This window comes from Pangasianodon hypophthalmus, chromosome 9 (assembly GCF_027358585.1).
Source record: "Pangasianodon hypophthalmus isolate fPanHyp1 chromosome 9, fPanHyp1.pri, whole genome shotgun sequence".
Lineage (NCBI taxonomy): Eukaryota > Metazoa > Chordata > Actinopteri > Siluriformes > Pangasiidae > Pangasianodon > Pangasianodon hypophthalmus.
In genome coordinates this window covers 17,750,662-17,777,396 of record NC_069718.1, presented here as the reverse complement: position 1 = coordinate 17,777,396, position 26,735 = coordinate 17,750,662, and the positions used below count along the sequence as shown (strand labels likewise).

The following is a 26,735-nucleotide window of genomic DNA, read 5'->3' as shown; positions in this document are numbered from 1 at the left end:
CATCAACTCCCCAACAAATGCACTAATGGCTATACCAGCAACTTAGGCAAGAAGATTTGTTTCCCAGTTAAGAGACAGCAGTGAACATCCCTCCCTCTGAATAAGGTTAATGTAGCTTAGCCTGCAAGTGCCAGTGTTAGTCTTGTTAAAGGTTTCTCCTCACAATTGCTCCTGTTATAAAACTGCAATGCCCCTTTTGTACTGTTCGCTGAGGATGGATGAACAGTGTAAGCTAATTATAGCCCCCTGCCCATGATAAAGACATCCAATCATTGACGTCACATGCTTTCAAAGTTAGCCTTTTAAGTGGCTCAGCAGTGTGTCCTCCAGGGCATCTTGCTTGATCATCGTAAAGCTGGAACAGTGGAACAAATATTAAGTTATGCTGTTATTATCCTAAAAAATGGTTTTAGGATGAAGGAAACACTACAACAAACCTTGCTTTTGGGAGGCTGCTGTCATAAATATGGACAATTCAATTGGGCCACGAAAGCAGGGGCCATCTGGAATGGATTGCTGTGTGGTGGTTCACAGCAATAACAAAGGCAGAGGGCAGAGTCTGCCTAGACGCCACTCCTTGTGGAGTGTATGCATGCGAGTAAGAGTGTTTTGGAAGAGGAGAGCACACCCTGTCCTTTCTGACATTCAGGTATAAGCAGATCCAAACCCAGCACATGATACAGTGCCAGATACTGAGATAGCCATATATTGCTGCTGACTGCTGATAATGACCATTTGAATGATCATAACCCTAATAAATACCAGTACAGATGAGCTGTACAGTGCTTTCCTCCAATGGTAAGTACTCTGTAGCTTTTGCGCTCATGAAGTATGTCTGCAGTTTTCTCATATCCTGGTTGGTATGTCGGTCAGTCAAGTGGAGCTCGGCTCTGGAAGCGATACGGGAGGACAAGCCCCACGACGTCCAGCTGTGATGTGTAAACACCATTGTACAGCTGCGATTGCTAAGAAAGCCCCGGCACTGATGGTTGAATGATAACTGCATTTAACATGTAAAACAGCCTCACGGCAGCTCCAAGATTAGCGCAAAACAATGAATTCCAAGGCTACAGTATTCCCTCTTTGCTGGTGCATCCAGTAGCGCAATCATTGATATATTTTAGATGCTAATAGTATATAATCATGGTATGTCCATTTTATCACAACTGTGAACACGACTGTCAAAGGGCTATTTCGAAATGTTGAAATGTTATGACACAAAGATTTTCAGTAACTTGCACTGAATTTTAATGCATCATTGTAAACCCGTGAACCCCTACATAAATGCATAACCCTTGTTATGCAACCCCACAAAAAAAAGTGATGCTTCTGCACCACATCTGTGTGCTTCAAACTCAGTGTCCCATAGTAAATACGATCCTTTATACAAGCTGCATTTGTGCAGTATGACGTGGAAGTGGGAATTGTTATTCCCCTTTCTTACTCGGAGGTGGTTTAAAAAAAAAAAAGGAAAAGAGGAAAAAAAAAGGACAAGACCACTGAAAAACTGAGACAAACGCATCATCAGTTACCTCTATACTTTTTCCTCAACCACAATAATAATAGATTACAATGCCTGAAGACAGTATGTCTACCATTATGTCAGGTTATATAGTGAATTATAATATCTGTTCATTAAAATATTGAAGACACTAATACTGTAATGCAATAGAAGTCAGATGCTATTTCAGAGCCTATAACTATTGTGTGTGTGTGTGTGTGTGAGATATATATACATACTGCACACTCACACAGTAAAATATACAAAGCCATGGACACACTACTGCTGCTGCAACTTCTTCCAGTTGCCTGCTTTGGATTGAGCAAAAACATGCATGTATAAAAGCCTCAGGTCTTAGTGATTCCCTCTTGAGTAGCCTGCACAGCGTCTCCGGCTAGCAAAAAAAAAAAAAAATAAATAAAAAATAAGGAGGCAGAGATCAGACTAACACTAGGATTAACATTCCATTCACATATCCATAAGATTTTAATAAGCCTTAATAAGATTTAAAACAAGCAAAGGGTCACGGTACACACTGATGTGCTAATCTTAAAGTATGTAAATGCCTCCTGGGTTGTGCATGAATCTCAAATATATTTTAATAAGCCAGAGTTCACACATAATTTTCCATAATAATTAGCATGCAAACATATGCAAATGAAAGAGTCGCAGGAAGAGTTAGAGAATTAATCTTTTCTCGCTCCTTGCAAAAAGATAAAGCCAGGGAGAGAAACAGAACAAGAGAGAGAGAGATATTATGAGAGAAGACAACAAGTGAGACAGAGGGGGTGGAGGGGAGGGGGGGAAAAGAGAGATTACGGTTGTACAAGCTCCATCTGTTACTACAGTCTTCTTTTATTTTCCAGGTCAGTTCCAATAGTTAAGCTTATATTTTTCTCTCCTGCTCTTCACAAAACCCAACTCGGTCTTCATCAGGTATTAACTGCGATCATAAAAGAGCTCTTGCTCCATGTCAGAGATATTAATAAAACTAGTCAAGGCTCATTGTGGTCACTGCTGAGCTGCATCCACATAAATAGGAGCAAAGAGGCTCATTACAGGACTCATCCATGCAATTTCCTGCTTTTAGTCCACTTATCTGGTCATCTACTCACTCAGCCTAGTTCTCTCATAGCAGTTTTCCCTTTTAAACTGCATGCTCATGATTTGCCATGTGATTTAAGAAAGGGAATATAACATTTTTTTTATTTCCATGGCTACAAACAATCTGTTCATAGCTATAAAGTGTCAATGGAAGAGAAGACATTAATAAGGTATTATGTGTAGCCTAAAGCCCTATTTGGATTGGATTAGGTGTACATGAGGACATAGAGTAATGTAATTTTTACTGGAGTATCTCTGGAATTTTTGTCTTTTAGAATCAGTCATGCCAGTCATTTTTACTAACTGCGAGTGCACACACCAGGAAGGATTACACTGTATATTACCTTCTACAAAATGACAAGTAGAAACTCGGGTAATTAAATATCCAAATCCGAGCTGACATGATGGTAAAAATTTCATTATTTTTCTGAGGAAAAAGAGGTTTTATGCATTTTCTATAGGATTACAACACTCCAGGTAGTGCTCGCTCTTTTCTATCATCTCCCTCTGAAACCAAAACTGTTTAAAACGCAGAACAATACAATATATCCTAGACGAGCTTTAAAAAGACTTGGCAAAGAAGCAACACTTCTTAGGACTTCATCTTCAAATTCCTAGCACAGGTACAGACATCATACATGTTATTGTCATGTGACCTACTAATAATCAGGTACAACTTTCATGGCCAAAATAAACCAAACAATCCGTTTGCCTTAAAATGAGGTGTAAGTAGTATGCACTATAGTAGTATAATTATGTGTACAGCGTGAAGACACTCCCACCTCTGAGATTTATACAGATCGCTGATACGGCGCAAATCCACCGTGATTACTACATATATCCTCTGGCAACATAACAGACATGTGACCAGAGATTTTATCACATCCGAATAGTACTTAACTCAGTGAAGGGCTGCAGTCATGTCATGCAGCCTGTCATCATTGTCATGCTCAGGTTATCACAGGGCTTTAGGAGCAAAGATATTACAGAAAACATAGCAAAGGCTATTCATCTCCCCATTTCCACATTTACTGGCATTAGCAGCATCTGACTAAATGCAGAACTTCATTGAAAAACCTTAAATCAGGTGGCTATCATTAATCACCCTTTATAACTACACCCACCATAAAGTGATTCTAATTTACATTGCAGCCTCACAGCAAAATGATCAGCTCCTGCTTTTATTACAGCTCCTGTACAGCAGTATGGGGCCGAAATGAGATGCATCATTGTAACTGCAACTTCAGTGCGTACTCAACACATCGCCATACAATGAAACTAGACATCATGTTTAGAATAAAAATGTGCGACTATTTCGCCTTCAGGATGTTGAAACACAGGCTGACGTTTTAATAGGCTATGCAGAACAAACAGACACAGAACCTGGAGCTGTGCAGACTCTTGATGTTCCAGATGTTCAGTAAAAAAAAAAAAAACCTTGGTGCACACAGAGGCAGTTCAGCATTTCAGAGAGGATAAATATAGCCTTCCCACATATCACTCAATTTAAAAATAGTCTCTGATTAATCAGTGTCCTTGCACTGGATCATATGAGACTGTGCTGAGCAATGAGCTGTCACTCCTCTCAGTTTTCATTCTGTATAAACCTGCTGTTCAGCCAGCACTCCACTTTGTGTCTGGTTTCTGCTTAAGTTGGACAGAGGGCCACAATTTGCAGAACTAATACTATATAAGAGCTAGACCCATCTGTAAAAAAAAGAAAGGTGGAGAGATGCAATCGTCAAGGACGTCGAAAGCCAGATCAGATTAGTGCATGCTACAGCAAGAAGAGCATGCCACTGCCTCTACAGGCAAACATGATTTACAAACTGTTACTACTCAGTATATACTGTGGGTGAGGAAAAACCAGGGATGGAAAATATTACAAGCCATAGAAATACATTTTCCCCACAAAAACAAAAATAATATTTCCCCTGCAATATTTGATGCCTAAAATGAACACACCCTGTGAAGGAGGAGACAGCAGTGCTGCTTAGTATTGTTGCTGCCAAAACAAAGTATATTTAAATAGCTCTCATTACCATAAAAAAAAAGAAAGAAATCCATCTGAAAAAAAAAGAACAGCTGAATTTGCTTATTAGGCCAATCAGAACGCTATTGATGGCCTAATATTCTAATGAACATGTTTGACTGACAGGCAATCCAGCACAGCAGCGAGGAAGAGGAAATGAGTCATCTCTTAATTGTTTTTCCATCTTTCACCTTTTCATCTCATGTACGGTACACACTGTGTAATTGTGTATTATTCATGGGTGTTATTAAACTAGTTATTAAATAATTTTATTTGTATTCATCCTGAAATAATGGCTGGTTTACAGAATCAGGAAAGGCTTTAGGTCACTGTGGGGAAACTGAAAAGTAGCTTAGTTAATTTTATCACCCGTGTTTCACCACCTCTGTATTCTCATATTCCCATCAAGATCTCCAATGGGAAATAAAGACAACAACCATTTATAAAAAAAAACAAAAAACAAAACAAAACAAAACAAAAAAAACTCATCAACGAATGCTATTCCTACAAAAGTTGCAGACACTCAATGTCTCTCAGCCAGTTCTATCTCAGTTCTACAGCCACCACTGAGAGCATCTTAACCTCATCCATAAGTGTGTGTGCTTCAGCTCAGCCTCCTCCTGCTTAAAGGCCAGGCTGGAGTGAACCGCACACAGCGGAAAGGCTGACTGGTCAGCAGCAGCTCTCAATTCAGGAGCTGCGTGACATCAGGGCAAAGAAGCGAGCTGAAAAAAAAAAAATCATCATGGACCTCACACACCCGGTGAACCATCTGCTTCAGAACTTCCCCTCAGGTAAACTATGTAATGCTCCATCAGAACCAGTACCCCATGACATCTGAATATTTTTTCTCCAAGGGCAGACACTATTCTGAACAAGCTACATACAATATATAAGCAGAACTGACCTTCCCTTTACAATATAGTGTTGTATACAGTAAGTATGTATGTAGACTTTGTTTGTGCATGCTTTACCCAAGATTAGTCTGACCTACTTCACCTAAGAGGTAAGAGGACAATTTCTGTATAAAGGTTCTTTTGGCTTTAAGAGAATCAAAATGATCCTGACAATGCGACAGCTATCTGTGGCAGGAAGCTAAGGTAGGCAGGAAAACTCTCTGTGGGAGAGGTGGCATACTGTGTGGCGACATTAACCGATAACATTTTTTGAGTTCATGTATGCAGAAGAGGGTAGATAGCACTTTTCTTTTTTTAAGTGTGTTATTCTGCCCTGTGATGCAGCTTGAGCAGACGTGGTTGGCTAGCTTCATGTGTCTCAGAGGAAGCATGTGTTAACCTTCATTCTCCCTGGTTGAGAGCTAAGAAGCTAAATGATAAAATAGGAATCTTCTTGCCTTACTCCAGTTCTGGAGGGCACTGGGACATTGTGACACTGCAGCTAAAAAAAACAACCAAGTAAGCCACATCATTAAAAAGTCCAGACATGGTGCTGCCCTACCCAGCACGAAGGATACAAAGCACACTGGGGACACCCAGGAACTGGAACAAATTATGTTTTCTGAAAGATCCGTAATCTACCTGGAAACAGAGGTTACGTCATTATTTCTACATTAAAGAGAGCAAAAAAAAAAAAAAAGAGCCTATGAGAAAGGGAAGGAGAGATATCTGTGGTAATGTTTAGCTTTTGTGAAGTACGTGTATCGTATAGGGCCGCTATAGTGTCAGGCCTTGCTGGCTGACAGAAATGATAAATCTTGCCCTTGTCTTGAGGAAAGAAATAAAAAGCCGCCCGGCTCCTTTCACGCTAAAAATACTCTACAAAGTAGAACGTCCTCCAGCGTTATCACACATGGATCTTCTTTACAACCCCCTTTCTCTCACTGTCTCCCATTCTTTCAGAACTCCCTCTCAGTTACATTCGCATTGCACAAGTTGGACATTTTAATGCGCACATTTTCACCTAAATTTCACCTAAATACACCGGAACCTGGTTTATTGTCCTTGTTTCAAAGTGGAACGCCCAGTTAATTAGTAAGAGAGACATCCAGAGGAGGATTCATTAAAGGCTTGCTACTGAGGGTTAGAGCACATAATACATTCAAAATGCTTTCTTATTACAAAGCAATAAACCCTGAGGATAGAGAAATAGAGAGGAAGGGGAGAATGGAAGAAAGCTTGGCATCGCTCCACCCTGACAGCTGAACATTCTCAATCACACGCAAACACACCCAGGAAGGGTCGTCATGGCCACAGAACAGTGTGTTTGTCCCCAGCTTCACCGCTGTTCTGGGCTCATGATGGGATGAGTTCCAACAAAACTTCTCTGCAGCATGTTCAGATTTATACACAATAGCTATTTACTGGTGTGGGCCATGGCAGAATAGCGAAGCTTTGACTCAGTGGCACATGCTTTGGGATCAAAGTGAGTTCAAGTACTCCACACACACAAACACACACACACACACACTTTAGATTAGTCCACGTGCACTGAAAGGCACCCTGGCATAGAAGGCAGCAAAATCTCTAAACTCTAGAGTAGACAAAAGAGAGAATAATTACTTTTTGATGCGCAGCAGACTATAAATCTTGGATGATGCTTTTTTCAAAGCCGGGCTGTCCACAACCTACTCCCTCCACTGTCAGTGGGAGGTATCTCCCACTAGCATTTGCCTTCCTGCCACAAGAACATAATCTCAAAACACACTCGGTGGAATGTAATCAAATCAGGCAGAAACAGTGCCCTGTTGTTGTAGGCAGTTGCCCTGGTGTTGCGCTCTCTACCTCTCTTTTTAATCCCTCTCTCTCTTCTCGTCTGTTCTCCTTAGTGGAGTGGTATGTGTGTGTATATGTGTGCGCGGCCACACTGGATGGCAGAGTGTAATTACAGTAATGTGCTGCTATCAGTGGCATAGACCAAAGAAAATGTTCAAAATGTTTCAACAGGAAGAAAGGCAGATGTCATATCATGGTGGAGTTAAAGAACCACACTATAACATTCAGTATACAGGACACCAAAACCATCAAAATCAACCAAAAAAAACCAAAACAAAACACATCCACATGTACCTATATGCCATTTATGTATATACAACACTACATATTTCATCCACTACAAATACTAAACAGGGTGATATGAAAAGATAAAGCATGGGTTTATGGGTATTATCAGTAACACATAGACTCTCCTGTTCAGCTCACCTACAGGGTTTCAGTGGAGTTTAGGTCATCCTGATTCTTGATGTCACTGAATCATTTTTGTGGATTTGGACGTATGTGTTGGATCACTGTCCTGCTGGAAGATCTAACCACCACCAGGTTGCAGCTTCTTGGCAAAGGCAGCTAGATTTTCATTTAAAATCTCTTGGCACTTCATGTAGTCCATGATGCAATGCATTTTCAAAAGGTGCACATCCTTGACCCACCTTTGTTGACCATTTAAAAAAAAAAATTTTATCTCTAAATAAAAAAAAAATAATACTATTTTTAGTTCTGTTTTCTTGGAATAAATTTATGTCAATTAAAGGTCAGAATTCTGTCATATTTTCTATGTGCAAACAGAGGCCTAAGACAAATGCATCGTGAGTGTTATCAGGGTGCAAGGAAAACATATGGGAACTTAATAGGGCATTGCTCATTTCCTGTAAGGTAATTTGACCACCATCTACAGTGAAGAACATCAGTAATCTTTGCAATCATACAAATAAGATGGTTGCGAGAAGGCAAAGGCATCCAAAATGTGGTCTTTATACATGCAAAGGGAGAGAGGAGAACAAAAATTAAGCATTTTTATGTGGATGTGACCACATACATATGTATACACACATATACAATATATATATATATATATATATATATATATATATATATATATATATATATATATATATATATATATATATATATATATAAAGTATTTAAAAAAAAAAAATACTGATCTGGGATTTTCACACACAACAAACTCTCGAGTTTACACAGAAAGGTATGAAAAACAAAAAACATCCATTGACCAACAGTTCTGGTGGTGGAAATGCCTTGTTGATGAGAGAGGGCAAAGGCGAATGGTCTGGTTCGAGCTGACAGGAAGGCTACGTTAGCTTAGATAACCACTCTTTACAACCACCATGAGTAGAAAAGCATCTCAACTGAATGGACTACCATATCAGGTTCCACTCCTGTTAGCCAAGAACAGGATTCCTGTTCGAATTCCTGTTTAAAATAATTTTTTTTATATATTTTGTGGCTCCTGCCTTAGAGCAAATGGCAGCACTGAGCCTCTTCCTCTAATGTCTAACATTGTGGAGGGATCTTGGTCTACTGCTCCATGCAGAACATTTAAAACTCCTTTATATTCTTAGGTTTGTCCATGTGGACTTCCTACTTCAATTCAAACCACAGGTTTTCAACAGGGTTTCTTTAACCATCTGTTAACCATCTGGCTTTTTTGTGCTGAAAATTCTTTGATGACATGTATACAACATCATATTTATACCCCAGGGAAACAGGACATACTGTAGTGAGAGTCTCATGAGGATGTCTTTTTGGTTAGGACAAATTGGAATTATTGTGTGTAATGTTTATTTTATACAATAATCTTTACTGTATTTGACTTTGTGCTTTAACTATGTCTATCCTTATTTTTAAACCCCACCTGTGTATCCAAATCCACATGCATGTTCAACACCAGAGCCTTTCTCCGCCAAACTTAATGCACTCCATTACTACTAGGGTGTAAGCACAGAAATAAGAGGCAGTGAGCAGAGAGCAGTTCTCCTGTTCTCCTGTGGAGAAACCCATAGAGACTGAGTGGAATGAGTCTGATCTGTCCTGACCCAGTGTAAAATATTGAAAGGGCCACAAGGGAAGCTGTCTGACGCCTTCCCTTAGCTGCCTCGGCAGACAAGCTCGTATAGAAATTCAGGAGAAAAGGGACTGAGAAATAGAGAGTACAACCGCTACTATAGGACTGTTCATGCGTCTCTCAGGTTCTGGCAGCTTTAGTGCATAGATTGGGAAATTACATACATGTCTAATCTGACCACTCGAGAAATGAATGTCAATTATTGTGAGAGTTTTACTGTATAATCAAAAATCACTTATAATGTGCTTTGTTTCTTCTAGATAGCATTGTATTATAGTAGTTGCCTAACTATCATAGTTTCTGGCATCCTTGATTAAATAAACTTAACTGATTGTGAAACTACAATCAAAAATTGGCTAGTATTAGGTGGCACTTATATATTTTTTTTTTATTAACTCTGGTGTATTAAATCTTTAATAACATTAGCTACATACACAGAACTGAAGGTACTAGTCCCTGTAGGTCCTGTAGGTCTTAGTCCCTGACCTAGAGAACTAGCATAAGCATGTGTTTTTTCACATGCACTTCTGTAAGTTGCTCCGGATAAGGACATTTGTCAAATGCCATAAATGTAAATGTCTACCGAATTCTGTAAATATAAATATAAAAGCACCCCCATTCATATAGTTTAAATGGCTATTTGGGTGCACACTGTGGTGATTTTCAGCCATTGTGACAGTTCTTCAGTCTTCTTTGATTTATTATTTAATAATAAAATAAAATGGTGCCATAAAATTATATTGCTCGTAATTTGTATGAATAACTGCTATAAATATTATTTTAGCTGTTCTGAGCCCCCTGATTACCTTCTATTATAGTTTATCTCATAATATTGTATTACATGTTTAGTTGCAACTGCTTTGGTAGCAATTTAGGATTGTTTTATTGTGTTTAGTAGATTGTGCACTTGTCTACTCAATCACTGAGAAGTTACTAGATGAAGAATAGACTTTTAAATAGGTTTAGCTAGATAACTAATGGCTAAGCTAGTCAAATAACACTAGACAGCAAGTTACATATGCTGCCTGTCAGGATGCAGTACATTCAGTGTTTCATGTAGTTCTCATGTAGTCCTCAGGTGAGCAGAAATATGGGATTGCCTTGGCTAAGATAGACAGATATCTAATGCTGTCTACCTGGGCAGCTGGGACAGACGGTCTGAATGGAATGCGGGGAGTGATGTATTTTTTCAGGTGTCCACAATAGTAATAATGTTTGCTTTGATTATTGGGTATACTGACTAAACAAATATTGGCATATGCTAAGTTCTGTCATTACATTCATGTAAAAAGGGTCAGGGCTGGGGATTGATGAAGGTTAAAGTTAGCTAACGTCTGGTTCAGCTGGTCGCCTTTCATCCTGCTACAGTACACAACCCATTATTCTTACCTACCAATTACTCACACACAGCACACACTTGGCCTGCAAACAAAGTGAAACTTCCCCCCTGTGGAGAGACAGCCGAGGTAACCAAACAAAACTCAAATGAGACAGTCAGCCAGCCTGTAGATAAAGCACTCATGCACGACGTCTTCCCCCTGTACTCAATTAGTCCTGCACCTATCGTACTGGATGTTTCCTCTACAGATGATTAATGACTGGTCAACATCTCGACCTTGGGATAAATATGAAAGGCAAACGGTGGGAGTCCCAGGCAAAATCCAAACAGATCTATTATTTACTATATGTCTTGATGGGGACCCCACAAGGATAGGAATATCTGACATTTATGAATTTGTGGGGACATTCGATTGCTCCCCACAAGGAAAACTGCCTTTCTTTTTTTTTTTTTTTTTTTTTTACAAAATGGCAGCTTTAATACAAAAAAAATATTTCTTTTGGTTATGTCAGTGAATTCTTCACAAGGATAGTAAAGTGTGTGTGTAGGGGGGAGAAGGCACTTTGAAATGTATGGAGGAAAAAAAAACAGCCGATTAAATTGGCTGGAAAAAGCGAAAACAGCTCTTCCAACGCATTATTCACTTCACAGAGCTTTCCTGAAGGATGCTGTCGGATTGCACGCAATTAAGGTTGTTCTGAAGAAGAGCAGAGAAGTTCCTGGTTATCAGTCTAACAGATGCTTCCTGATTCAGTGTGTCCTTAAAAGCTGCTCCACAAACACAGAAACGTGCCCACCAAATACTGGAACTGAGCGCAGCATTCATTTACTCTTGCATGTCATGGTCTAATAACGAACAATCACTTTGAATGTGTGAATAGCACACGCTAACCGGAAGAGAACTATCCAACAGCAGCATGCTTCGTAAGCTTCGATGCTAATAAACCACTAGAGTGCATTTACACTCACTCCATCACAGCTGAGGCCAGCAGAGTCCGGCTCTCCGCACAGCCAACCATGCATTTCCTGTGCTGTGTACCCCAGAGAGCAGAGCAAAGGGCTCTTTGAGCTTCTCTGCTACAGCGATTGAGGTAGTGAGAGAGAGAGACGGAGGATTAGAGTCCTAGCACTTGAAGAAGGGAAGGATGCTGCCATGCTTTGTTAGCAACTGGCAGCCACTACTATGTCATGCGCCACATACTCTGGTCGCCATGGCAACTGCAGCCTAGGCCTTTTTCCTGGGGGCCGGGTGGCTTTTGGTCAGCTCTAGTCACGGAGCATAAGGCCCCTTTCTGAGCTGCACAGGACTATTCAGAATGCCGAGCCCCTGCTAGGAGCGACAAAAGGGCCCCGAATTTCATTACCAGTTCTCAGAAAAAGAGTCAGTGCTCATTCACTGAGACATTTAACACTGATCGCCAGAAAGACTGCGCACCCGTTGACTGAGAACACCTGGTCCTGCAGACAGGAAAACTGACCAGCCAACTGTTTAATAAACGCAACCATCAACAAAAAAAAATCCAAATCCAACTGGGCTTTTTTGCTCTCTCATTAAATATTGCACACTGTGCACTTTCCTCTAAAGATTGGAAGTAAATGGGTCTTACCTTATTGTTTGCACATACAAAGGCAAAGCACCTCAGCGGCTCTCCACAGCTGAAAAATAAAAGAGAAAGCCAGTTAGAAACAGGAAGACTAATCAGCATGATTCCTGCTGAATCACTGTTTCTGAGCAGAACATTTTCTGCTAATAGAACTTGACAGGTTTAGCCTCAAACTATACAACACCAATAATTAAACTAATTTATTTTGTTGGCACTACAGCTACACATTTCCTCATTTAATTTCAGAGAAAACTGCTATTAAGAACTGCTCGTTATTTCAGTGCGAGTGCCGGTGTGCAGCTCTGAGGGTATCACGGGTCATCTGAAGCAGTCATTAGTGGAGGAAGGCCTGGTGAAAGGTTAAGGGAGAAATTGGCATAAGGTTAGGGAGGGGAAGAGAGATATGGCAAGAGGTCCGGAAGAAGATGGAGAGTGGGAGAGGGGAAGCAAAGGTTAGGAAGAGGACAGAAACAGGTCGGGGAGATGGGATTTTTTTTTTTTTAACAATGGGAGGTGTAGAAAGAACCCCAGGTAATAAGATATAGATTAGTAAACATTCCCTTTCATTCTGTGGGAAAAGTGCTTTCATGCTTTTTCTTAAGTAGACAATCCAGCAAATGTTCTTTTGTATGGACTCCCATCCAAACCAAGTATTGGCAGAGTTTAAAAGGCTGAACACTAAGGCTGTTCAGAAGGGCATTTCAGAGGAACAGGACTTCTGGAGGCTTTAAGTGAGCTATTGTCTTCCTAGCACAAGTACAGCCAACATTCATATTACAGGCCTGTAACCTACTAACCATCAAGCCTGAGCTTGGACACCAGCCTTACAACAAGCAGTTAGAATGAAGATCAAAGTAATTAGTTTGCAATTGAACATACGAGATAAGAATACAGAAGCTATACATTACATAGTACTTGTTAACCTCAGTACATTGCTCCACTCACCAATATACAAAGAAAGTAAATAAAACCATTCATATTTTTGCTGTGTTTCCGCTATAACAACATTGTTTGTGGCAGATTGGCTTTTAAAACATGATGTATCCTTATATATCAGTCTAAACCAATGGTAGAGAGATGTTACAGTCAAGTGACTGCATAAGGCCTTAGCCTTATAAAGAAATATACCAGTTCTAGTATGTCAACAACCAAACCAGCTCAAAAAGGTCATTTGATTTGTGATTATTCATTCAAGCATTACATTTCTTTTTAGGTGGGGTGCCTTCAGGTTGAGGTTTTTACTTTTTCTGATATCATGACAACACACATGCTCCCATTCCTGCCATTTATACCAAGCCCATGTTACAGACATCTTCAGTCATACTATATCTGGAAAATGTATCTCATTCAAATAGTACTAAAAGATTTGGGGGAGAATTTGGGGAGAGACTAGGAGTTGGTGAGTGTAGAAAAAGACCCAGAAATTAGGTAGGACTACTGATGGCTGGTTGGGATATTGATTGGGAAAACTTTATATTTTCAATTTAATCTATACCTTAACTTATATTATTAAACCACTAGGGCTGAGCCTTATAGAGTCTCATTGTACAGGCATGAGCATAAGTCAATTATGTGTGTACACACACACACTTCCTAATTTTTTAAGTCAAGTGTTCAGGTCTATAATCGAGGTGTCTCTCTTCCAAATAGCAAATGCAGTAAACAGAAAAGCTGCACTGGCCATTAGCCAGCTCTTTTGTTCAAGACGAAGGAAAACAAAACTTCTGTCATTTGTCCTTTGTATAAACTGTACTTTGTGTGTTTCATATGTATTTGCTTCTACTGCCACCAAAGGCATTTTGGAAAAAAACAAAAACAATAGGTCTCTGACCAATTATTCCACCCTTTTATTGTATTTCATGTTGAACTTCTCAAACACTGCTGATGAAAAACAAGGCAGGCTTAAATAGATTTGCACCAATGAACACTAAATCTAGGTGGTGTGTAGTGTAGTCCATGTGTAGTCACTTGATACTACAGTCAGTGATAGGCAGTTTGAACCTACAGTCTTGGCTAGAGAGAAATCAGGCCCAGTCTTTACTTCATACGTGTGGGTGGAGGGATGAAGAGGCTCCGTGGCTGTATGTACCTCAGCAGGAGACTTCACATGAGGTGATGCCCAATCATTTGCAAAGCTGGAGGAGAAGAGCCTGAAGCCCAGTTGTTCCCCTAACCAGATTAGTGTAATGAGCTTAGAGGCCCAATACTGAGCTCAAAACACAGACCACTCATGCAGCTGCTTCCATCCTACACTCACAGTTTAACACAGCACTAGAACCAGCTTTGTCCAAATGTAATCATTATGTAAGACATGTCAAAGTGTTCTTAGAGCTCTGATGACAAAATGTTCTTCTTTAACCAGCCAAGCAAAGAGAGTTAGTTATCAGATGATGAGAACACACATAACTACAGCTACACTAAGGCAGCTATGATAGTACACAGTTCAACCAACCACAAAACTCCAAACTATCACGGCTAGACTAGACAGGGAAACTGTATATGCGAGACCTAATTGGTAACTGGTGAGAGGACAGCAGTGTCACTATGAAGGACATGAAGGAATGCCATGGTGAAGGGTGAGGATCATTTACATAAACAGCCTGGGAGCATTTACAAGTTTTCGAGGCACAGTTGAAACCAAGCTTGAAAGAGTAGATACACAGCAGATGAGGAACACATAGCTCCACAAGATGCTGTAAATTATAGCATGGCTTTCTGCTGGGGTATGAAATATTATACAAAAGAAATCTTGTGTAAATAAAGATAAAACAAAAACATAGTAGACACTGCCAAATGTTCAGCAAGAGCAGTAACCTGGTAACACAACAGTTTCTGATGGAATAGCGAACAATACTATTGAACCATCCAAAATGAAATGATACACACACAAGTTAAATGGTACACCAGTCAATTTAATCCATCAACTAATTTAAGCACAAGCATCAAAGTGATGGACCAGCTGAATAGGACTGTATTGATTTCTTTTCACAGAATCAGAGAGGATTTCATTTAATCAAATTTCCCTATGAATACAGAATCACACACAATTATGATATATTCTTAATTAAAGAATAGATTCACAATAACATATACTTGCATAGGATCAGCATCATATCATATATCTACACTGGTTCTTATAACAAGCAGCACTCAAATTTTTTTTTGCCTTGCATTGCTAGAATTGGTCTCCTAAAGCACGCGAGACTGAAGTGCGCACATATTGTCAAAGTCCTTATGGTTAAGTCGGCCGCCATCTTGGCAACGCTCCCAGGTGGTTATTTCCAGTCATACAAGATCAGGTTTCTATCAACTTGAATAGAGAGTGACCTATAAACCCAAAACAGATCACCAAGACGATATAAAATCACTGCTAAAATCTGAACAAAATATATGGCATAAATAATTTATAATATTTGGTTTCAAAAATACATCTCTTTTAAAAGGGGTAAAGACCTGACAACACCTTTTTATGGCAGTTTCTATGGCAACCGTGATCGTCATACCAGAAAGCAGGCCGAGTCACAAGTTACCCACTCCTTACATACATGCATTACATAGGGCAAAACATAAAATAACTACAAGCATGGCTGATAGGAATTTAGGATTCATTGTTTGGCTCAATAGCTAGCTTTTATAATTTATTTCCTTCACTGCTCACAAATAGTTTTTAAGCTGAAGCTAAAGATACTTTAGATAATATATTAGTCAGTGTGCTACCATTAAATAGACTATGTTATGAAATTCTGGCTCCGGCTTTTGTCATGAATAACTAAAGAATAATATTTCTTAGTATTAGGACTTCTGCTTAAAAAAATGTTGCAGAGAAAGCACTACCCTAAACATGTACTTGTGTTACCATAAGATGCTTTTTCTTGCTTACACCTTTTCCAACAAGGTGACACATTATGCCATTCAGTTTTCTACCAGTTAACAGTCTCTACACTTAATACAGTCTTGGATTCATTTTTATCTTGCAATACTATTGATAAGCATCCTAAAACTGATTCAACACCACTATTGTAGAACTTAAATATATATATATATATATATATATATATATATATATATAAGTGTATCAGCTATTCTGATTATATCATCTCTTTTAAATCATTTCACGTTTGAATAATTCAAGAAATATTGCTGAAAAATAAAATTGAATCCATAAAGTTTTACATAAGTCTGGTGCAAAAACAATGCAGCAGCACCCATAAAGTCAGAACATTAGCATATATACTCAGAGGTTAAAAAAAAAAAAAGCCATGATATTGATTGAAAAAAAGCCATGATATTGAAACTAAACTGACCAAAATGACATTTTCAGGAAAAATCATTCAGATGGTGCATTTTTACCTTTCACCAGTCCAGTTGCTAAGGGTGAGACAACTGCTGCAAAACTGAAACCCTTTAATATTCAGTCTTCGTCTTCAGGATGCAAATCTGTCAAGTTAAACTGCATATGCTGCAGAGTATGGAATAGTGCTGACCATTGTTTTGCATAGATGGATAAAATTATATCCGTCATACCAGAAAAACAAGCTTGCCTATGATTAACGCTCTACCTTATAGACTGCGCTGGTTGTCATTCAGAACCTATAGTAAATCTGTGTCTCAGCCTTCTGGAAATGAGTTTTGGAGAAGTTCTGCTTCTATTCCATGCCAGCTACAGCTCAACTAGTTCCCTGTACTATCTGAAAGATGTGAACAAGAGAACTCAGAGATGAGAGAGAGGGTGCTGCTGACAGGGCGGTGTTGCCTGAAACATTTGGGGAGCACGCTTTTTAAAGCACACTTCCAGAAATGTCTATGTGCTGATCCTAACTCTTCCTGCCCAGCTTGCACTTTTAAAAGTTCTGTGCACTTTGCAAGATGAATCAATAAAAGTGGGTAATGAGTTCAAATTTTTTTGCTGCAGCCTGGGGACTACTAGATAGCCATTTTGCAGCCTATCCATTCCAGTGGGTTTGACATGAAATGAGAGTGTGAGTGAGCAAGAGAGCAAGAAAGAGAGAGCGAGAACCCACAGGAGGACATTTCTTCATGCCTCATAGAAAACAGACAGCTGAGCTCACTCAATTACAAATTATGACAACATTCCTTATGGATAATCCAAATCTTAAATGATAAAATGTTCCACTGACTTAGGATATGTATGTACAGCATGTCATGGGAAATTATTACTGAGCAACAATGTACATCATCAGTGTACATCGTCACTGTACATCAGCATGTAGGAAGCCCCTTTTTTTTCCCCCCAGATTCCTTTTCTGCATGATGCAGATCATGAAGGAGGCATTGTACTCCAAAACATTCCTCCAAACATCCCAGAAAGAGCCATCAGTCAAACTCAAGCACCAATCAAAAGCAACACAGACATGCAGATCCCACAGAATCAATCCAAACACTGAAAACTTAAGGCCATGCAAATAAAAGCCGCACTTTTCCAGGGTCAGTGGTGACGCCACGGTTCAGCTAGCGGCTTTTTGGTGACGTCAGGTCCAGAGAGTATTGAAGGAATCTTTCTGTGCTGCGGAATATGTCCCTTGTTTGGAATTGATCTTGAAGGATGCAGGGTCTAAGTCCTGGAGGAACGAAGGCACTATTCATGGACGTGATAAATGAGAGGAATGAGCAGTGTCACTGAGGACGAGCGTGAATGGCAACGCGGGAGAAGGATGACTGGGTTATACCATTCTGATTCCTACAACTCATGCAGTTGCACATACAGTTCTACATGTGTACAATGTGTGACCTTGGAATTATAAGGTTCCATCTGGGTTAAGAATGAATGTGGAACTTTATAATACTAAGGTCACAAACTGTCACTAATAAAAATATTAAATATAAATATTTTACATTATTATAAAATTAAGAACGTAAAGGAGAATATTGTATACAGTCTTAAAGTACATGTAGAATAACTCACTTGTGTGTACAAATGTTTATGAAGAATCCAATCCAGTTTATGTGATCAGTATATCACAAATAGGGTGAACATTAGTGCTGTAATCTGTGTTGAACAACAGAGGGACCACAGGACCATATTGTTATAGGATACAATCATTTAAGCTTTCATATTAGAATCAAGTTTACTCAAGTCTTCTTAAGAACCCATGGCTGCTAATGTATGCTAGTTCAGGCTGCACAAATTATTGGATCATTTTTACCTAAGCAATATCACAGTTTATAACTAACACAACATATTTATAGCACCATATATTCTTAGCCACTGAGAAAGCAGGAAACAGATTCCATATACTTACTCATGCAGTTACAGCTCACATACTGTTCTAAACATATACAACTGTCATTGGACACAGATTTAACAAACATGTCTGTTAAAAGCTGTATTAAACTGGTTAGGGACCACACATACAGCATGTGCATTAAGAAACAGTCATTAAAAATCATGGATCACAGGATCGACAGCTGAGTGCCTGGCAGAAATGTTTTAAGTGTCTTAAAAACCCATACTTGCGTACTCTCTCTCTCGAGTGGAAAAGCCTTGTTGATAAGAGAGGGCCAGACTGGTTTGAGCTAACAGAAAGGCTACAATAACTCAAATAACCACGATGAGCAGAAAAGCACCTCAGATGCACAACATACCCAGGTGAGCCTGTGCCCTCTGTAGTGTCAGACTACATTTACATTTAAAGTGAAGTGAAGTGACGTGTAGCCAAGTATGGTGACCCATACTCGGAATTTGTGCTCTGCAGTTAACACATCCAAGTGCACACACACCGTGAACACATACCTGGACCAGTGGGCAGCCTTTTTTGCTGCGGCACCCGGGGAGCAGTTGGGGGTTCGGTGCCTTGCTCAAGGGTCTCACCTCAGTCATGCTATTGAGGGTGGAAGAGAGCGCTGGTCATTCACTCCCCCCACCTACAGTCCCTGCCAGACCTGAGACTCGAACCATGACCATCAGGTTCACCTTCGGGTTACAAGTCCGAGACTCTAACCATTAGGCCACGACTGCCCCCATTTATGGCAGTCATTTATGTCAGATGCCCATTTGTAAGACGACTTACATTTATCTCATTTACACAACGAAGAGGTTGACGGTTAAGGACCTTGCTCAAGGGCCCGGCAGTGCTTGGATTTGAACTCATGACTTTTCAATCAGTAGTGCAACATCTTAACCACTGCCCCTACCACTACCCAGACTCCTGTTCTTGGCTTACTTTGTAGCCAATCCACCTCAATGTTGTGTGTTCTGAGAGGTTTTTAAGCATCGTACTTCTGCCACACGATTGGCTGATTGGATAAAGGCAGGGTTAAAGGTGTTCCTATTAAAGTGGCCATGTGGCGGCCTGGGAAAACCCTTCACATAGTGAAATTTTTACATTTTCTACTATATATAATTCTGAAAACTACAGGCTTTTCCTTTTACTTTGCATAAATCTCAAACTGTAAAGTTCTAGCACTAAAGTCTGGTTACTCCCAAAAGTGAAAAGGGTGAAAATCTCATTTACAGAATCCATTCCAACTTCACTAATGCATGTAGCTTCCATTCACTAAGGCATGTACCTATGCAACAACTTGATTAAATCATGGCATTCACTGCGTGTGAAAATCACACCTAGTTAGGAAGGTTTTAGACATATGGCAGAATTTTTACAGCTGTGTTTGTTAAACTGGCTCCTTATATACAACATGATCTTTGAGGGAAGATGGTCAAGGCAAGGTTATAAAGTAAATAAAAAACACTGCGTCATAGCTTTGGTGAAAGATATTAATGGTTTCTTTAAGCTGAGGTGTCAGTAGGCAGAAAAACTACATTTGTGCCATAGTTCATTTTCTTTGGCTGTTTGCCAGACCATCACAGTCATGGCTTTCCTAGATCATCACAGATATTTCACTGACTCTGGCACCAAGTGGACCTGATGCAAATGCAGATGCTATAATAATGAGTTTTGCTGCTTGTACAGCAGGGCATTAGCTGTGGTCTGCCTGCTGCTTCTGTTAATCTGATATTACTCAGGTGGCATAAATTTTCCTCCACACTGGAGGGAGGAGTGATGGCACTTTGCAGTTTCTGCCAGCTGGACCAAGGGTTTAGAGTTTCACCATCAGTAGTCCACTGAAAACACATGGCTCTCTCAAAGCTCAAAGCTTGTGTTTCCAAGGCCTTGTGTATGTAGTGAGGCCAGCTTAGACGGGGAAAATGGAAGTAGTTCAAACGTTCTTCATGAACCAAATCTGATAATAAAGGCATCAATGCTACTACAAGAAATCCCTTAGCTCCTTAGCCTCATTTAATGTCCCTCTCTCACGGCAAATGTAACCTAATTGTCTAGTCAACTGTGCATGTTACTCGGAACACACTGCCTTACAAATGAGCTCTTTGGGCTAAAACTAAGGCAGCACGAGTACTGAACTTATCTATAAGCTGGTGTCTCACATTTCAACACTGGAAAGGTGAAAAAACAACTGACAACTCAAGCAACTCACAGACAAACAACTCACGAATGCTGACTCTGCTGTGGAGAGGCAGTAATTAGCTAAGTGGCTGCTTGTCTTCAGCAACAGGACAAGTACATGCCATGCTTCTCCAATTCACCTTATTAAAGAACCAATTAGGTCTTGTCTCATTACGGTAAGCATGCATGCACCAAGGTCTGGTCATTAACCTCCACAAAACACACATACACGCACACACACCATTCACTAACTACCGCATAATAAAACAGCCCAGAATACCAGCAATGCCACATAGTGCTGAGATTAAAATACAACTGATTAGTGGTAACACAGGAAAAAAAATAAACCTGGTCCTCACTGAACTACTAATACTATCTGTCTGACCCATAGCAAAACTGTGCTGGAAAACACACATGGCGAAGCTACACAAGAGCAAACGTGTTGCTTCAGAAAGGAAATTTAAGAGCATGCCGTACATGTATTCATATTACACCAACAGAAGTTAGGCCTGTCCCTGACAGTGTGACTATAGGAATCAAGACACTGCACCTCAGGGAAAAACACAACAGGAACCAGGACTCTGAACTCCAGAGGGATGGGCGATAAGAAGAAAACAGAACTCAATCCTCCTCTTGGACAAATACAGACTGGGATTCTGCCAGAGAGAAAAAAAAGGCTATGGCAAACTCTCACATTTCCACAGGGCTCCCTCACTGTGAGCATTTCACTCACATTTGCAAGTGAAAATTACTGTGTGCGAATGTACAAGTTATTTAAGAGAACCCACAGATAGGAAAACACCGCATGCCACATTAGCCACTGTTGCTAGCTACTGTGATTTGTCAGAGCTTCAACCGCTTCAACTGGAGCCAGAATCAAATATCAGCCAGTGAAAACACGCAGATCCCAAAAAAATGAAAGATTTTTTACTTCTACACATTTCTTTATCTACTACACATATAAAAGAAATCTCCACCCTAAACCGCATTAAATATGTTTATTTTGAAATACTTGTGATGTATTTAGTGATTCTGCTAATTTGTAGGCAAGTTCTGTATTTTCATTATTCCCAGGAGAAGTTAGTGGTGTGTGCCGCTAACATCACATGGAGACATGGCTAGTGCAGTTACAATGGTGTTTAACAGGAGAAAAACATTTAACAACCTCCTAAAAACAAAAGCACAAGAGATTTTTTTAGCCATTTTCAGCAACTTTCAATACCATATTAATAATAAAAGATCTTGGACACGATTGAAGCTCACATGCTAATTATACAAAATAGTATGCAAGTCATTCAGGGTGGAGTTTTCCTTCAAATTTAACCATACACAAAATGTAAATTGTAAATAGCGATTCTGTGCCAAAAATCAAGGTCTAGCCCATGTCTGGAAAATATCTGGTTTGCCTTTTAATTCACAAATACAGTGACCTTTAGCTCACCTGTCAGATGAGCCTCCTGCTATGATATATAATACTGTGAGGATAATGATAGGATGACCTAAAAAGAGTCATTTTAAAATTCTACGAGAATTTCTACCACCCTTAAATCAGCCCTTGGCATTTCACATTTCACATAACTATTACTCACACAAGATGAAATGCACAAGTAACCCAGCAGCAGGCTTAATGAATGTCGCCACAGAGGATGATTTATTTATGCCTTCGCTGGATCACTGGGTCAGGTATAAAAGCTACACAAGGTAAAAATGGAAATGCAAAGAACATTCAAAAGATATTCAAACGTTCAGACAGGTGAGAGTGCGTGCATGTGTGTGTGTGTGTGTGTGTGTGCGCGTGTGAGTATACACATCTCGCTTGGTGTCTCAGCAGCACTATCAAAATTCACACTGTCATACCTTATATTAGAGAGATATCAGCTAGAAGGAGGACCGATACATTAACAGCTTAAACAAGAATGAGAAAATGGAGCATTAGAAAAAGAAACCATATAAAACGATAAGATTAGCACATACACTTGTAAGGCAGGACACACCCCCTCACTCCCAGTGGACATCGGTTTCTGTAATCTCTCCTCCTACATATGACAGAGCAATGTAGCCTGCTTCCAAGAATGTAGACAGCAATTCCCAGAGACAGGAAATAAAATCAATTCCCCTCCTCTCTCCCTCCTCCATGTCTGTATATTCTTCATTAGAATGAGTGCAGATTTAGCTGTGAATCTTATTTATGCACGGGCTGAAACAAATCTGCTTAGTTTTATTAGCAATGGCAGAAGTGCTTTAAGAAAACCTCAGACTTGCAAGACAATTTTCTAGCACTGTTTTTCCAAACCAAGTGGGTTGCTACCATACCTGTAAAATGCCACATTTGCTTTTGCTTCAACATGAAACAGACATCATCATGAGGCTGTTATTTACTTTGCTGTAGTCTATAGGGGGCTAGGGTTCAATCCAACTGGGGATATCTGCCAATGGCTTTAAATACTGTAGTATATCACATACACAATGTAACACAAAACAGATTTCAAGACAGCTATTTAATAAACAATGGGCCTCATTTGTCAAACTGGATGTGAAAGAATTTTGTCGAAACTCTAGGAGCACAAGAATAGTGGTATTCATGAAAATCCAGTTCGTTTGGAAAAACATTCGTATAATGTTCGTATAAACTGAGTGGCCTGAGTTACTGCGATTTTACAAACCAATTACGTTGATGAATAAGTAGCTTATTTATTTCAACTGTACACACAAATTAATAAGCATTTTGGGAACTGTATTAATATTAGTTTCATATTAATGACTTCTAATCCAAAACAAATCCAAATAAGATATTCAATCAGGACAAAATAAACTAAAAGAGATTTAGTCTTTTTTAGTCTGCGGGTGTTGACATGCAGTGATAGCTGTGCAATATTACTAAAAGATTTAGCACACTTCATCCTTAGGAGGTGCTCGTTCCCCCCATTTAGTTATTTTGTGATTTTCAGCTCTCTGTAAGCTTACATCTAGTGGGAATTTTTAATATTGCTTGGCCTACAAAAACATTTATACACAAATTCGAATTTCAACACAAATGATTAAGATTATTAAATGAGGTCCAATAAGCACATTTACTAGTAACTGATACAGCTATTGATAAGCAACAGGATCATTAATTGTAGGCCCTGCAGATGTAGTAGTGGCAATGGTAGGCATTCGGGTAGGCTTTAGGGGTTACAAATTCTTCATCCACTAATTCATGAAGGAATCCTTCAAATATCTTGAAACATGAGCAATTCACCAGCAAAATGGTGGTATTGTATCATTGTGGTTGAAACGTCAGTTGAATGCTATGGTATATTCAGCAAATCTAATTTTCCCTTCAGTTTTTGGCTGACAAATCTTTCATTAGTGGATGGTACAACCTTTTTCCGCAGCACATCTGTGGAACAGCTGCTCCCAGTCGTTTCTGGGGTCACTGGGTGAAGATGGAGCCTTCTGGAAAAACGCCATTTAATCCAGGCTGTGAAGATTCCCTGGAAAATTAAACCCTCGACCACACTGGTGACACACTTTTAGTCATTCTGAAAACAGACATTCAGAATGATTAGTGATGCCCTCCTGTAGGGGGTCAGGGAGATGTGTGCGTGTGTAGGAGGGGCCTTTGTAATTCAATTAGTCCCAGTGCTCAGCTCGCAAGCAAAGAGGCATGGAAGGACTCATATGTCCATCCACACATGGCCAAGTACTCTATGCACCAATGTTTCCTAACAGCTTTCTGCTTACCACATACTCTTCCACTAAACTTTCTTCATGGCTGTGACATTCCGTACGAGTGTCCCACAGTTCTGGCTCAGATATGATAACAAAATGCTGCCAGGAGTTTGTCAGAGAACAGAGCTTGAAGACCAGCGCTGACAAAAGAACACAAAGAGCTACCGTCCCTCATAACTCTCAGCTTCACTGGCCCTTGTAAAGTGCATCTTGTTGCTCCAAGACACCCCTCCCTCGGCTGTGCTGTGTTAATCCACCACAGAGCTCCCTCGGAGTGACCTCGTAATAACTTATCGCAGCTGCATTTTCTCCCAGCTAACACAGAAATCAAACAGTAGCCTGAACACTTTTCATCTTTCCCTGGGTGTAGCTTGTTCTACCAGCAGATGGCCAATATTCTCATCAATAATCCTGTCCAGAACAGGGATCTGTAAGAGGAAAAGGAGCTCGACTGGATTGATAGCAATGTTGTGTGAAGTCAGAGATGCATCTGAACAACATTGACAGACCTGAACCTATGATCGGTCACTTGCAATTTGATCCAGCACATGCCAAAGCTTCAACTACAGCAATATTGCAATATTAATGATGCTCCAGGCACAGGTTATATCAGCAGCGTTCTGGAGTCTCTGAACCATTTCCTACAGGCCAATAACTCAATTCCAATAACAAACAGACAGGTTGCCTCAGACAGCCAAGTATACAGATGAAACACTTGTGCATCTCAGAGATTCCAGCCAGGTGGATTCATGTGAAGTTTGCAGAAGATGCATTCTTGCAAAAGACTGCTCGGACTAAAATAAATGCCCACTCTTCCAGGCTTCTCAGTGCCTGGTGCCCCTATGGCAGGTCAGCGAGGGCAACAGCGGCCTCTGCTATGGAGTGAAAGGTCAGGGCAGAGCCTCTGAGGGGGATTACAGCTCTGCACACTGAGCCTTCCTCTGGGGAAACTCAACCCTGCCATGTTGGGGTCCATCACAGCTGGCCCCAAACGCCAACAACAGATGGTGGAGGTGGTTAGGAGTTAGCTCGGTATCATTTTATACTTACGCACAGAATTTTCATTCGGGTGCTACAAGGCAAACGACCAAGGGAAGCTGAAAAGATAGTGTTGCATCCATTTTTTGAGCGTGTGCAAGTAAAAGCACATCTGTTCTGAGCTGTGGCATTTTTTAACCTATATAGTTCCCTACAGGGTTATTTTAAAAAATTGATTGCTTGAACTGAAGCTTTAAAAAGATCTGTCAGAAACAATTTGTGATTCATCAGAATATAAACAGAACATCAGACTGGTCATTGTTTTGTCTTGTGCATAGATGAAAGTTACAACAGTGTACAAAATTGCCCTTCACTGTTTAGTGAAGTGAGGTTTCTTCCTCATATTGTCTCAGGGAGTTTTTCCTTGCCAATCTCCCCCTCCCTGGCTCGCTCTTTAGGGATCTAAATCTACATCCTGCTTTCTGTAAAGCCACTTTGTGAAGATCTATAAAAGTAAAACTGAACTGAACTGAACATACATTCAAGACTTACTCTGACAGAAGAGCACCATGTGATCCAACACATTTATCTGTAAATGCAATTATCATCCTTTCAACACTATCAGTAATAGAATAATATGACAATATTGGCTTTAATACATCCATATTTTCCCCTTTATCACATCAATTACATTTTAAATAGGAAGTGTGGGCTCTGTTATACTATAGTCTTTACTGTAGCTCAAAGGGAGCTAATAATTCGGGTCACCGCAACGGACATTGCTGTTTGACATTTAAATATGATATGAAAAGCTTAAGTCATATTTCATTTTGATGACTTTATAAGAGAAAGAATAGAAATACAAACAAAAAATAAATCATATGAAAGGGTACCCTGTGGGACTTAACAACATTTAAGGGATATAAAGAATTTGAAATGTTTTGAAATCCTACATGTTTTCAGCAAAAGCGTGATAAAAAAAAAAAATCAACCCCTTTTCAATATCAAACTTTCAAAATTTTTACAATTGCAAATTCTATTTTCAAGGTTTTAAAGCTGCTCAAAAATATTTTTATACCTGAAATTAATATTGAGTTCTCATATTAGAGCTATGAAACAGACAAAAAGGACTGAACATCACTGCTCGGTATGCATTCAGTATGCATTAAGAACTCCCAAACTTCAGATGTTTGAAGATGTTTCTTCAACTATTTTGTTCTTGTTT

General features: G+C 39.7%; 1 protein-coding gene across 4 annotated transcripts in view; it reads right to left on the bottom strand.

The window, feature by feature from the left end:
• Positions 1-26,735, bottom strand: part of tln2b (talin 2b) — a 120,123-nt gene that overhangs the window by 69,998 nt on the left and 23,390 nt on the right. For 2 of the 4 annotated variants that reach the window (XM_053236646.1, XM_053236644.1), the window contains exon 2: positions 12,402-12,450. The gene's annotated coding sequence lies outside the window, so the exon portion shown is untranslated. Of the gene's footprint in view, positions 1-1,751; positions 1,874-12,401; positions 12,451-24,183; positions 26,618-26,735 lie in introns of those variants that run through there. The other 2 variants (XM_053236645.1, XM_034307272.2) reach the window with 2 other exon arrangements.